Source organism: Ranitomeya imitator, chromosome 1 (genome assembly GCF_032444005.1).
Source record: "Ranitomeya imitator isolate aRanImi1 chromosome 1, aRanImi1.pri, whole genome shotgun sequence".
In the NCBI taxonomy this organism is placed as follows: domain Eukaryota; kingdom Metazoa; phylum Chordata; class Amphibia; order Anura; family Dendrobatidae; genus Ranitomeya; species Ranitomeya imitator.
The window spans coordinates 658,898,151-658,912,878 of NC_091282.1; the positions used below are offsets into that span (position 1 = coordinate 658,898,151).

At 43.4% G+C, this 14,728-nt stretch overlaps 1 protein-coding gene across 4 annotated transcripts in view; it reads left to right on the plus strand.

The window, feature by feature from the left end:
• Positions 1–14,728, plus strand: part of LOC138640081 (NACHT, LRR and PYD domains-containing protein 3-like) — a 155,771-nt gene that overhangs the window by 119,178 nt on the left and 21,865 nt on the right. The gene's annotated exons all lie outside the window — the stretch shown is intronic.

Genomic DNA, 14,728 nt, shown 5'->3' on the forward strand with positions numbered 1-14,728 from the left:
CGAATGACGGATGTGGATCTATGCGGATCATACGCAGCGCACAGATACGCTAATGTGAAACCAGCCTAACAGCAGGAACCGAAGTATTAAATGGAACATTAGGAATAAATACCAGATGCAAGCCATAGTTAGCAAAAAATTGTCTAAGGGATTTAGAACTGTGTTTGGAGTTATTATAGGCAAATTCTGTTGGTAAATACTCCACCCAATTATTCTGTAGGTAAGAAATAAAACCATGCAATAGTCCTTTCAGTCTGGCCATTGGATTGTGGGTGGAAGGCAGTAGACAAATTGACAGTAACTCCTAAAGCTATACAGAATCTTTTCCAAAATCTTGATGTAAACTGAACATCTCTATCAGAAATTACATTGTCAGGAATTCAATGCAGCCTAAATATCTCTTTGAACATTAATTCTGCGGTTTGTTCAGCGTTAGGAATCCCTTTAGTTGGAATAAAATGGACCATCTTTGTGAGCCAATCCACCACAACATGGATAATTTCTTTAGATGGAGGTAGGTCCACGATAAAATCCAGTGAGATTGATCTTCAAGGCCTAGATGGAACTGGAAGAGGATGATGGAGTCCTAGAGGAGAAGATTGTGGCGTTTTGTTCCGTGCACATGCTTTTTTCTCATATCTTTCCTACAATTAAACTACCAAAAAGAATTAAGCAGTAGTTCTTGCATTTTCAAGTCTCCATGGTGTCCTACAAGTTTAGAATTATTGGCAAGTTTGATAACTTCAGGTTGAGCAAATTCGGGGACATATATTTGGTGGTTTTGCATCCAAAGCCCCTCCTTAAAAGAAAGATCAACATCATTATTTAGAAGGATGGTTAAAGGGAATCTGTCACTCCAAAAATCGTATATGAGCTAAGGCCACCGGTAATCAGGGGCTTATCTACAGCATTCCGTAATGCTGTAGATAAACCCCCCATGTAATCTGAAAGGTAAGAAAAAGAGGTTATATTATACTCATCCAGGGGCGGCCCCGATGCGGTCCGGTCCGATGGGCGAGGGTCCGGCGCCTCCTATCTTCATATGATGAAGTCCTCTTTTTGTCTTCCTGCCACGGCTCCGGCGCAGGCGTACTTTGTCTGCCCTGTTGAAGGCAGAGCAAAGTACTGCGGTGCGCAGACGCCAGGCCTCTCTGACCTTTCCTAGCGCCTGCGCACTGCAGTACTTTGCTCTGCCCTCAACAGGGCAAACAAAGTACGCCTGCGCCGGAGCTGCGGCAGGAAGACAAGAAGAGTACGTCATCGTATGAAGATGGGAGGCGCTGGACCCAGACCGGACTACACCGGTACCGCCCCTGGGTGAGTATAATATAACCTGTTTTTCTTACCTTTCAGGTTACATCGGGGGCTTATCTACAACATTACAGAATGCTGTAGATAAACCCCTTATGCCGGTGGCCTTAGCTCATATACGATTTTTGGGGTGACAGATTCCCTTTAAGAAAAAAAAAACAGTTTCGTGTGCATCTTTAATCTTCGTTAAAACATTTTTGGTAACAGGGGAGTGGCCTGGAGTCCGGGCATGTAGGAAGCAGGATTTCGGAGCTCCGTGGGGCCACCAGAGAATGCAACCTGTAACTCAACAAAAAAAAGCTGGTCTCACTTGGACCCTGTTTGGGTGGATTCAAAACTGCCTGTGGAATAATCCAAGGCCACCTGTGACCCTCTACGTGCTGGCACAGCTGAGATTTTGGCTTTGAAACCTAGCACCGGATACTTCAGGCTCATGAGTGGAGCCGCACCACATATCCCTGCACCTCATTAAAATAGTTCCCTGTCCCCAGCTTCTAGCACAGCCATCAGGCGATGGTGGCAACAAAAATATACGCGATGGTGGCAACAAAAATATACCCCACTCACTTCTGATCACTATTGGGACTGTCACCAGCTCACTCTCACCCTTCCTGAAGGTGGCACACCAAAGCAGCATCTGTTCCTACGATCTTAGCAGAAGGTCTAGTTTGTACCAGAGATTTATATAAGGGCCCTCTTTTTTGGACAATATACCTTCAATATCCACAAAGTGGGTATAGTCCCTGGGTCAGCATTTCTTCTACCTCATTACTGCCCCTGCTGCCATTTGAAGTTTTCTTCATCTCTCTGAGGCTCCATAACACCTTGAACCAACATCGAACACTGCTATTGATGTGAACTTTCTATCTGCTATTTCCTGAGGTCAACGCTATGCAGTTATTACTGCTTTTTTATAATGGCGCCTACCTACACATACTTGGATAAATAATGGATAAAGCCCCTCTCCATTGGGGCTCGCCTTCCATATTGTGGTTGACTCCGGCACTACCTGGGATATATTTGTGCCTGTTTGTTGCTGGGCCCTAATCTATTGTTCATACAGTATTTACTAAACAATTTGGATCTTCTCCTACCTGGCTTTCTCTGATGTCTAAACCTATTATATTGACTATGTAAGGCTACTTTCACACTAGCGTTAACTGCAATCCGTCACAATGCGTCGTTTTGCAGAAAAAACGCATCCTGCAAAAGTGTTTGCAGGATGCGTTTTTTCTCCATTGACTAACATTACGCGACGCATTGCGACGGATTGCCACACGTCGCAACCGTCACGCGACGGTTGCGCCATTTTTCGGCCGACCGTCGGCCGCAAAAAACGTTCCATGTAACATTTTTTGCAGCCGACGGACCGTCTTTTCCGACCGCGCATGCGCGGCCGGAACTCCTCCCCCACCTCCCCGCACCTCACAATGGGGCAGCGGATGCGCTGAAAAGCAGCATCCGCTGCACCTGTTGTGCGGCGGAGGCAACGCTAGCGTCGGTAACCTCGGCCCGACGCTAGTGTGAAAGAAGCCTAAGCTGCTTCAGCTAAATCTCGGCTGTAGTATAACCCTCTCTTTTTACATGCATACCTTATGACTACATACTCCTCTCCATCTCCCATGGATAAATTTGTGAACCCTGGTATCTCTAAATCTGTTAAAACCAGGGCTCAGGTAGCCAAATCTCCTCCTAAAACACCGGACTCTAATACCGCCATGTCTGAGGAATTTCTGCAAGCCATTGCCGCTTCTATTACGATGAAATTCATGCCGGCGATTGACGCCAGACTTCAGTCTTTCCAATCCTCGCTGAGACAATCACATCCCAGTTTACTGAACACACCAGTAAAATCTCAGAGGCAGAGCAGCGGATTTCCGATTTGAAGGATACTATACAATTCTACACTGCTCAAGTAAAGGACAGAGACCATGCAATAGAGCAGTTCCAGGAAAAATTCGATGATTTGGAGAATCGGAGTCTTTGAAACAATCTCTGGATTATTGGCGTCCGTGAGTCAGTGAAAAAACTTCATCACTTTACTTCCTCTTGGCTTCCGCGGCCTCTCAATTTGCCTGAGCTGGATGGCTCCATGGTAGTGGAACAAGCCCACCGGACTGGACCTAAGCGTTCTGATCCAAAAACCCACGCCCTGTTATTTTTAAGTTGCTCAACTACCAGGACAAAATGCAACTGCTCCGGGCGTTTTGAGCCGCCTCCTCGCTGAAGTATGAGGGTCACTCCCTTCTCATGTTTCAGGACTTCTCCGCTTTGGTGGCGGCCAAGCGCCGTGCTATCTCATCAGTTTGTAGACTATTACATGACAGGGGCACACGTTTTGCCCTTCTACACCCTGCACGCCTCTGGGAGGTGCTTCATGGAAAGTCGGTGTTTTTGATGATCCTGATAAAGCCTTGGAGGAAATAGAGCATTTTTCTCAGGCATCCTCTCCGGTTACTTGACTTTGGTTTGTGGTAATATGTTCTATTATCTTGGAGTTTTGGGATCTTGGTGGTGATGTGGTCTTTTTGCACAATTATTACCTAGGCTTTTTTTTTAGTATTGCACAATATTTGTTTTTATCTTGTAAATTTCCTTTTGAAGGGATGCTATTAGTTGGGATAATTTAACTTGATGTTCAGTATTGTAGTTTATATGTTGTTTTTCAGTTTGGGGGTGGAGGGTGGGTTTCCCTTCCTTGGGTACATTCTGTATTCAGTCTTTTTGGTTAATTTGGGTATTAAGGTTTGCTCACTGTGACAGAGCTTTGCCCATTTGTCCTTTTTTTTTTTTTACTATTTCTACTTTTTGGCCTCCATGTGGGATGGGCTAACATGGCTACCTTCAATGATATAGCTTCCCATATTAATATAGACTCTCTCAAACGTTTACCCTGGAATGTGGCTGGTCTTAATTCGCCGGTAAAGCACAGAAAGGTATTAGACCATATTACCCACTTACACACACATATTGTCTTTTTACAAGAAACTCACTGGCTTTGCAGAGGTCACCCATCGCTCCGTAACAGACATTATTTGGAGTGCTTGGAGGCTTCCTTTTCACGGAACAAGCGTGGGGTGGCCATTTTGTTTCTTAAGGACCTCGAATACTCTATACAAGATGTAGTAAGGCACGACAATATTTACTAGTCAGAGTCCTTATCAAACAGCGGGAATATTGCCTCATTAATGTTTATGCGAACAACACTGTCAATCTTTTCTTTTTTGCTAGACTCTTGGAAGTTGTTCATGGCTGGCATCCCACTAATATATCATTAGGTAGAGATTTAAACACCCTTCATGACATCTTCCTTGATAGATCTACACCTCTGCCTACATCTCATTCTTCAACTGGAGAGATTTCTACCTTAGGCTTGATCTAGTTGATGCTTGGAGATGCTGCCACCCTATGGAGAGAGAATACACCTTTTATTCTAGAGTACATGACGTTCATACTCGTATTGATTATTGGTTAATCTCTGCCCCTCTTCTTTCCTTCATAAAACAGTTGATATCCTCCCATCAGTTATTTTGGACCACTCACTGATTTTACTTAATTTGGAACTCCGCACTAGTAGAACTGTATCTTTTCATTGGCGATTTCCCTCATATCATATCTCCCACTCCCGTCTCCAAGACTTTTCACGTGCTTCGCCAATTCTTTGGAATGCACTACCCAGGTTAATATGAGTAATCCCCAATCCCCACAGTTTTAAGTGTGCCCTAAAAACGCATTTGTTCAGACTGGCCTACCGCCTCAACGCATTAATTTAACTATCCGTGTGTGGCCCATTAAAAAAAAAAACATAATCAGGTTCCTCACATCATGTTCTCATACACTTCATGCAGTTAATAGCCCTCTGTGTCTGTACTGTTACATACTTAGGCTGTTAATTGGTTCATGCAGCTTTACATGAACACCCGATCCTTACACTATGGCTGCTCCGAACAACAAAAGCAATTGTTACCATCCACCTCTCGTGTCTCCCCTTTTCCTCATAGTTTGTAAGCTTGCGAGCAGGGCCCTCACTACTATTGGTATCTATTTTGAACTGTGATTTTTGTTATGCTGTAATGTCTATTGTCTGTACAAATCCCCTCTATAATTTGTAAAGCGCTGCGGAATATGTTGCCGCTATATAATTAAAATTATTATTATTATTATTATTATTATATCTTTACACTTCGGATGACTTCAAACGCTATATGACTGGTTGGTGGGAGACTTTCATGGAAGATAACCTGGAACAGTCCTAGACGATATCAACCTTTTCTGGGCCACTGCTAAGACAGTGCTTAGAGGATATATTATCTCCTTTGTGTCCAAGACAAAAAATAAATTGTTGTCCTCCCTGCGGCCTCTCTTAGACCGGCTTACTCAATCATATAGCGATTTTAAATTACTTAATACTACCTCCTTCAGAGAGGCTTAAGGTACCGTCACACTAAGCGACGCTGCAGCGATACCGACAACGATGTCGATCGCTGCAGCGTCGCTGTTTGGTCGCTGGAGAGCTGTCACACAGACAGCTCTCCAGCGACCAACGATGCCGGTAACCAGGGTAAACATCGGGTTACTAAGCGCAGGGCCGCGCTTAGTAACCCGATGTTTACCCTGGTTACCAGCGTAAAAGTTAAAAAAACAAACAGTACATACTTACATTCCGCTGTCTGTCCCCGGCGCTGTGCTTTCCTGCACTGTGAGCACAGTGGCCGGAAAGCAGAGCGGTGACGTCACCGCTCTGCTTTCCGGCTGGCCGGCGCTCACAGCCAGTGCAGAGAAGCACAGCGCCGGGGACAGACAGCGGAAGGTAAGTATGTAGTGTTTGTTTTTTTTAACTTTTACGCTGGTAACCAGGGTAAACATCGGGTTACTAAGCGCGGCCCTGCGCTTAGTAACCCGATGTTTACCCTGGTTACCAGTGAAGACATTGCTGAATCGGCGTCACACACGCCGATTCAGCGATGTCTGCAGGGAGTCCAGCGACGAAATAAAGTTCTGGACTTTCTGCAGCGACCAACGACATCACAGCAGGATCCTGATCGCTGCTGCGTGTCAAACTGAACTATATCGCTAGCCAGGACGCTGCAACGTCTCTGCTCTGGCTGTGAGCACAGCGGCCGGAAAGCAGAGCGGTGACGTCACCGCTCTGCTTTCCGGCTGCCCGGCGCTCACAGCCAGAGCAGAGAAGCACAGCGCCGGGGACAGACAGCGGTAGGTAAGTATGAAGCGTTTGTTTTTTTTACTTTAACGATGGTAACCAGGGTAAACATCGGGTTACTAAGCGCGGCCCTGCGCTTAGTAACCCGATGTTTACCCTGGTTACCGGCATAGTTGGTCGCTGGAGAGCGGTCTGTGTGACAGCTCTCCAGCGACCAAACAGCGACGCTGCAGCGATCCGGATCGTTGTCGGTATCGCTGCAGCGTCGCTTAGTGTGACGGTACCTTTACTCGTCAATCCTATTTTGAACTGGGAAATCAAGCAAGTAAATTCTTGGCTTTCTTAGTGCGTCAACATAATACTTCGTTATTCGTGCGCCGGATGTCTCATTAGTATGTTCAACCGATGAAATACTACATTGTTTTCATGATTACTATAAGTCGTTATATAAGTCTAGTAGCGGCCTTGATATTTTGGAATGTTTAGATTATCTATCAGATGTAACATTTCCCACATTGAGCTCAGCCCAACGGGCCTTTATGGATGCTGAGCTTACCCTGGAGGAGATAGAATATGCTATAGCGGACATGGCTACTGGGAAGGCCCCTAGACCGGATGGGTTTCCCATTGAGCTATATAGTAAATATCGAGATATGCTAGCACCACTCCTACTGAATGTGTTCCGGGGGGTTTGGGAGGGAGGATTTATGCCTGAAACATTTTATGAAGCAAACATTATAATGCTCAGGAAAGAGGGGAGGGACCCTTTGGAATGTGGATCTTATCGCCCCATATCACTAGTAATTGTAGATTATAAAATTTTCACTAAAATCTTGGCCACCAGACTGAACACGATCATATTAGATCTTATACACCCAGACCAAACTGGTTTTATGCCTGGTAAAAGTACTTCTATCAATATTAGGCGGGTTCAGTCAGTGATTCAATATAGCTCTCTGGTATCAGATAATAACTGGGCACTAGCATTGCTCAACGCGGCCAAGGCTTTTGACTCCGTTGAGTGGCCCTTTCTGTCTGTATGTTTGCAAAAATATGGTTTTGGGGACAACTTCTTGAGAGGGATTGGTATGCTGCAAATGAAACCTAAGGCACGTATCATTGTAAATAATTCCATTTCTGAGCCCTTTTCATTACACAGGGGAAGTCGTCAGGTGTGTCCTCTATCCCCAGCTCTTTTTGCCCTGGCGATAGAGGCATTAGCAATACGCATAAGGTCTTCTACTGATATTTTGGGGATAGATATAGTGGGTCGTGTAGACACTATTGGTCTGTATGCTGATGACATGGTGATATTTATGGATAAAGCGGAGGAAACACTACCACAAGTAATAGTCTCTATAGATAAATTTAGTAAATTCTCCGGCCTGTATATAAACTGGGACAAATCTACTCTGTTACCTCTTTCTCATATCCCAATTCCCCGTCTTGAAACTCTCTCGTTGTTGCCTATCGTCTCTAATTTCAAATATCTAGGCATCCACATGTCTCAGCATAGTCAATTTGATTTACAACTTAATATCTACCCATTACTAGATTTGGTCAAATCTAAATTTGCAACCTGGAATAAACTTCCGCTCTCTGTTGCTGGCCGTATTCATCTAATTAAAATGATATTGCTCCCCAAACTCAGCTACTGCTTTCAACACAGTGCTGTGCCAATACCTAAATCCTTTTTTGCGAATCTTAACTCCCAAACTACATCCTTTATATGGGGGAAAGCTAGGCCCAAACTCAAGCTATCTGCTCTACAAAGACCAAAGCAGGGGGGTGGAGCTGCTCTACCTGATTTTTATTTATATTACTTGGCTGGGCAGGCTAAGGCTACGTTCACATTAGCGTTGCGCCGCCCTGCGTCGGCGACGCAACGCGCGACGCACGGAAAAACGCGCGCAAACGCGCGCGTTTTGCGACGCGTGCGTCGTTTTTGACGAAAATCGGACGCACAGAAAATGCAACTTGTTGCATTTTCTTGCGTCCGACGCTAGCGTCGGAAACGACGCACGTGGCGAAAAACGCCACCCAAAAAACGCACGCGTCCCCTATGTTAAACATAGGGGCGCGTCGCCGCTGCGTCGCCGCTGCGTCGCCGACGCAACAGCGGCGCAACGCTAATGTGAACGTAGCCTAAGGCAATAAATAAATGGATGCCCAATAATTCTCTACCTAACTCTGAGAACCATCTGCTCCATTCAGCCCAAATTGATTGCCCACTAGGTTTTTTGGAGCTGGAGAAAGTTAGTGTTCCTCGTCTGTTGCCCTTACTCCGGCTGGCACGATCAATCTGGAGGCAAATTAAAAAAGTCATTAGATTTTTAGATATTGTAGCTGAAATGCCCTTGTGGAACAATAATTATTTTTAAGTACTGCTGAACCACCCGTACACTGACTTTTGGATCTCGCATGGTGTCTACTCAGTAGGCGATCTACATAACCAGGGGACTTTTATGTCTTTTGAACAACTACAGAATAAATATGATATCCCAAGATCTCAATTCTTTCGTTATTTACAGCTAAGATCAGCCTTTCAATCACACATGAGGAATATGGATATGGGTTGAGCAATTTCATCTCTACCTTTAATAAGAATTCTTAATTCGCAAGGTCCTCAAGGCCTTATTTCCTCTTTATATACCTATCTGCTGTCTGTGGGAGTTGGGTCTACTATACAATCCATCAAGGGGAAATGGGAGGGAATTCCTCCTGATGTACTAGGAGAAGAATGGAAAGATATCCTGGAATCTCCAACTAAGGTCTCCCCATCAATCAATAATGAGCCAGTTGTATATAATATATCAGTCCTATTTGCACCAACGCGACTTTTTAAAATGGGTCGTCTCCACTCGCCAGAATGTTTGCGATGTCTCTCATTAGATGCAGAGTTTATCCATATGATATGGAAATGCCCTATTATTCTTCATTACTGGAAAGAGGTGACGACATTATTAACATCTCTGTTGTCAATCCCTGTCCCTCTTGAGCCACTGACCTGTTTATTTGGGGTGTGGGCTGCAGAGTCCTGGGACCATTATACTGGGATTTTTCTACGAGAAACACTCTTTATGGCACGGAAGGTATTGGCGCTACGGTGGATGGGTGGTTCTTGCCCATCTCTTAGAGCTTGGGTTGAATTGGTGAATTCAGTTATCCCGTATGAATGTACATTGTATCAAAATAGAGGATGTCCGGGCAAATTTGAGAAGATCTGGGGTAAATGGAACTCCTCTTATCCTACTCTGACGAAGGATTTAGATCCGAAACGCGCGTCGGGGTGCGCCATCTCGGGACCCGGGCTGACCCCCTTTGCACAGGTATATTATATATTCCACCCTTTACATTGCCATATTGGTATTTAGCTTCTGTTGTGGGACTGTGGCTAGATACGACTTACAGAGCATTGCTCTACATTCAGACTATCACTCTGGCACCTGGTGTTGTGCTATTCTGAAGCTCTCTAGCTACCTATAATCTTCCCCAGTTGCACCGTCTGCACACTACAAATTACAACTATAGCGGTCTATTATATCCTCTCTAGCCATTCATAGCACTTCCCTATTCGCGCTTATTGCACATTACCATTGCAGTTGCAGTTGCACTTTATTAATAATAGTTGCACTGATTTTTTATGCACTTTGGCAAGGTTACTATAAGCTTCCAGGCTTCTCTGGACATTTCTGCACGTTGCACTTTATACATTATTTACACAAATATAGTGTGAGCAGCACTTGTGTGGCCACATATATATTTTTATATATATTTTTCTGTATCCTTTACTTTTTTAGTAAATTGTTTCATCCACTGTTTTTACAAAAACATTTTTTGCAGTTATGCACACAATTTTAGTTTGTGGATAATCCTCTTTTACTATTTTTTGCACAAAGTGTGGATAGGGTATAAGTTTACATACATATATAGTTGCTTCATATATACATATATATTTTTGGACCATATCTCTAATATAAATCTTTGTCATACATATTTTATATAATTTTCTTTTGGGTGTTATATGTGTTATACGTATGTACCTGATGCTTGATTGTTTTATATAAATTGGGTCAGCCTGTACCATCTCCCACATTGTTTTAATTATCTGTTATTATTGTCCTGATTGTGCGCACAATTGTTATATTTTGAATTTTTTATCCTTATTTTGCCAATAAGATATAATAAAGGCATTTTTTGTATCTTAACTCTGCCTGGTAGCCTTTCTTGGGTCACTCTGTATTGGCTGTGGTTGTCCTCTTCTTATCCTACTCTATAGATCCATACTAATTAGATATTGTTACAGGAAGCTGGGTTTATGGTTTAGGGGGCATCCCATGAAGGACAAAATAATGTGGAATTTTCTTTTAAGCGGCGCACTAGTAGTTATTGTAGTTGGTGTTATATAATAGGTGATTTATAGGATATCAGTGATTTGACATACACAGTTTGCTGTCCTTGCAATACTTTATATGAATAAAGTACGCACCTTTTTGCATATTCAACAATGCAATATAATTACCTGTACTTTATGCTGTACCTGATAATAATGAATGCAAATGTGTGTATTGTACGGTTTATTCTGAAATTAATAAACGAATTTAAAAAAAAAAAAAGTTGCTTAACCCCTTTACCCCCAAGGGTGGTTTGCACGTTAATGACCGGGCCAATTTTTACAATTCTGACCACTGTCCCTTTATGAGGTTATAACTCTGGAACGCTTCAATGGATCCTGGTGATTCTGACATTGTTTTCTCGTGACATATTGTACTTCATGACAATGGTAAAAATTATTTGATAGTACCTGCGTTTATTTGTGAAAAAAACGGAAATTTGGCGAAAATTATGAAAATTTCGCAATTTTCCAACTTTGAATTTTTATGCAATTAAATCACAGAGATATGTCACACAAAATACTTAATAAGTAACATTTCCCACATGTCTACTTTACATCAGCACAATTTTGGAACCAAAATTTTTTTTGTTAGGGAGTTATAAGGGTTAAAAGTTGACCAGCAATTTCTCATTTCTACAACACCATTTTATTTTAGGGACCACATCTCATTTGAAGTCATTTTGGGGGGTCTATATGATAGAAAATACCCAAGTGTGACACCATTCTAAAAACTACACCCCTCAAGGTGCTCAAAACCATATTCAAGAAGTTTATTAACCCTTCTGGTGCTTCACAGGAATTTTTTGAATGTTTAAATAAAAATGAACATTTAACTTTTTTTCACAAAAAATTTAATTCAGCTCCAATTTGTTTTATTTTACCAAGGGTAACAGGAGAAAATGGACCCCAAACATTGTTGTACAATTTGTCCTGAGTATGCCAATACCCCACATGTGGGGGTAAACCACTGTTTGGGCGCATGGCAGAGCTCGGAAGCGAAGGAGTGCCATTTGACTTTTCAATGCAAAATTGACTGGAATTGAGATGGGACGCCATGTTTCGTTTGGAGAGCCCCTGATGTGGCTAAACATTGAAACCCCCCACAAGTGACACCATTTTGGAAAGTAGACCCCCTAAGGAACTTATCTAGAGGTGTGGTGAGCACTTTGACCCAACAAGTGCTTCACAGAAGTTTATAATGTAGAACCGTAAAAATAAAAAATCATATTTTTTCACAAAAATTATCTTTTCGCCCCCAATTTTTTATTTTCCCAAGGGTAAGAGAAGAAATTGGACCCCAAAAGTTGTTGTACAATTTGTCCTGAGTACGCTGATAGCCCATATGTGGGGGTAAACCACTGTTTGGGCGGATGGGAGAGCTCGGAAGGGAAGGAGCGCCGTTTGACTTTTCAATGCAAAATTGACAGGAATTGAGATGGGACGTCATGTTGCGTTTGAAGAGCCACTGATGTGCCTAAACATTGAAACCCCCCACAAGTGACACCATTTTGGAAAGTAGACCCCCTAAGGAACTTATCTAGAGGTGTGGTGAGCACTTTGACCCACCAAGTGCTTCACAGAAGTTTATAATGAAGAACCGTAAAAATAAAAAATCATATTTTTTCACAAAAATTATCTTTTTGCCCCCAATTTTTTATTTTCCCAAGGGTAAGAGAAGAAATTGGACCCCAAAAGTTGTTGTACAATTTGTCCTGAGTACGCTGATACCCAATATGTGGGGGTAAACCACTGTTTGGGTGGATGGGAGAGCTCGGAAGGGAAGGAGCGCCGTTTGACTTTTCAAAGCAAAATTGACAGGAATTGAGATGGGACGCCATGTTGCATTTGAAGAGCCACTGATGTGCCTAAACATTGAAACCCCCCACAAATGACACCATTTTGGAAAGTAGACCCCCTAAGGAACTTATCTAGAGGTGTGGTGAGCACTTTGACCCACCAAGTGCTTCACAGAAGTTTATAATGCAGAGCCGTAAAAATAAAACAAAATTTTTTTCCCACAAAAATTATTTTTTTAGCCCCCAGTTTTGTATTTTCCTGAGGGTAACAGGAGAAATTGGACCCCAAAATTTGTTGCCCAATTTGTCCTGAGTGCGATGATACACCATATGTGGGGGGAACCACTGTTTGGGCACATGGGAGGGCTCGGAAGGGAAGGAGTGCCATTTGAATGCAGACTTAGATGGAATGGTCTGCAGGTGTCACATTGCGTTTGCAGAGCCCCTAATGTACCTAAACAGTAGAAACCCCCCACAAGTGACACCATTTTGGAAAGTAGACCCCCTTAGGAACTTATCTAGATGTGTGCTGAGCGCTTTGACCCACCAAGGGCTTCACAGAAGTTTATAATGGAGAGCCGTAAAAATAAAACAAAAATTTTTTCCCACAAAAATTATTTTTTAGCCCCCAGTTTTGCATTTTCCCGAGGGTAACAGGAGAAATTCGACCCCAAAATTTGTTGTCCAATTTGTCCTGAGTGCGCTGATACCCCATATGTGGGGGGGAACCACTGTTTGGGCGCATGGGAGGGCTCGGAAGGGAAGGAGCTCCATTTGGAATGAGGACTTAGATGGAATGGTCTGCAGGTGTCACATTGCATTTGCAGAGCCCCTAATGTACCTAAACAGTAGAAACCTCCCACAAGTGACACCATTTTGGAAACTAGACCCCCTAAGGAACTCATCTAGATGTGTTGTGATAGCTTTGAACCCCCAAGTGTTTCACTACAGTTTGTAACGCAGAGCCGTGAAAATTAAAAAAAAAAATCTTTCCCCCCAAAATTATTTTTTAGCCCCCAGTTTTGTATTTTCCCGAAGGTAAGAGGAGAAATTCGACCCCAAAAGTTGTTGTCCAATTTGTCCTGAGTACGCTGATACCCCGTATGTTGGGGGAAACCAACGTTTGAGCGCATGGCAGAGCTCGGAAGGGAAGGAGCGCCATTTGGAATGCAGACTTAGATGGAATGGTCTGCAGACGTCACATTGCGTTTGCAGAACCCCTAATGTACCTAAACAGTAGAAACCCCCCACAAGTGACCACATATTGAAAACTTGACCCCCCAGGGAACTAATCTAGATGTGTTGTGAGAACTTTGAACCCCCAAGTGTTTCACTACAGTTTATAACGCAGAGCCGTGAAAATAAAAAATCTTTTTTTTTCCCACAAAAAATATGTTTTAGCCCCGAGTTTTGTATTTTCCCAAGGGTAGCAGGAGAAATTGGACCCCAAAAGTTGTTGTCCTATTTGTCCTGAGTACGCTGATACCCCATATGTTGGGGTAAACCCCTGTTTGGGCACACGGGAGAGCTCGGAAGGGAAGAAGCACTGTTTTACTTTTTCAACGCAGAATTGGCTGGAATTGAGATCGGACGCCATGTCGCGTTTGGAGAGCCCCTGATGTGCCTAAACAGTGGAAACCCCCCAATTATAACTGAAACCCTAATCCAAACACATCCCTAACCCTAATCCCAACAGTAACCCTAACCACACCTCTAACCCTGACACACCCCTAACCCTAATCCCAACCCTATTCCCAACCGTAAATGTAATCTAAACCCTAACTGTAACTTTAGCCCCAACCCAAACTGTAGCCCTAGCCCTAACCCTAATCCTAACCCTAGCCCTAACCCTAGCCCTAACCCTAACCCTAGCCCTAGCCCTAACCCTAACCCTAGCCCTAACCCTAACCCTAGCCCTAACCCTAGCCCTAACCCTAGCCCTAACCATAACCCTAGCCCTAACCCTAGCCCTAACCCTAACCCTAACTCTAACCCTAGCCCTAATGGGAAAATGGAAATAAATACATTTTTTTAATTTTTCCCTAACTAAGGGGGTGATGAAGG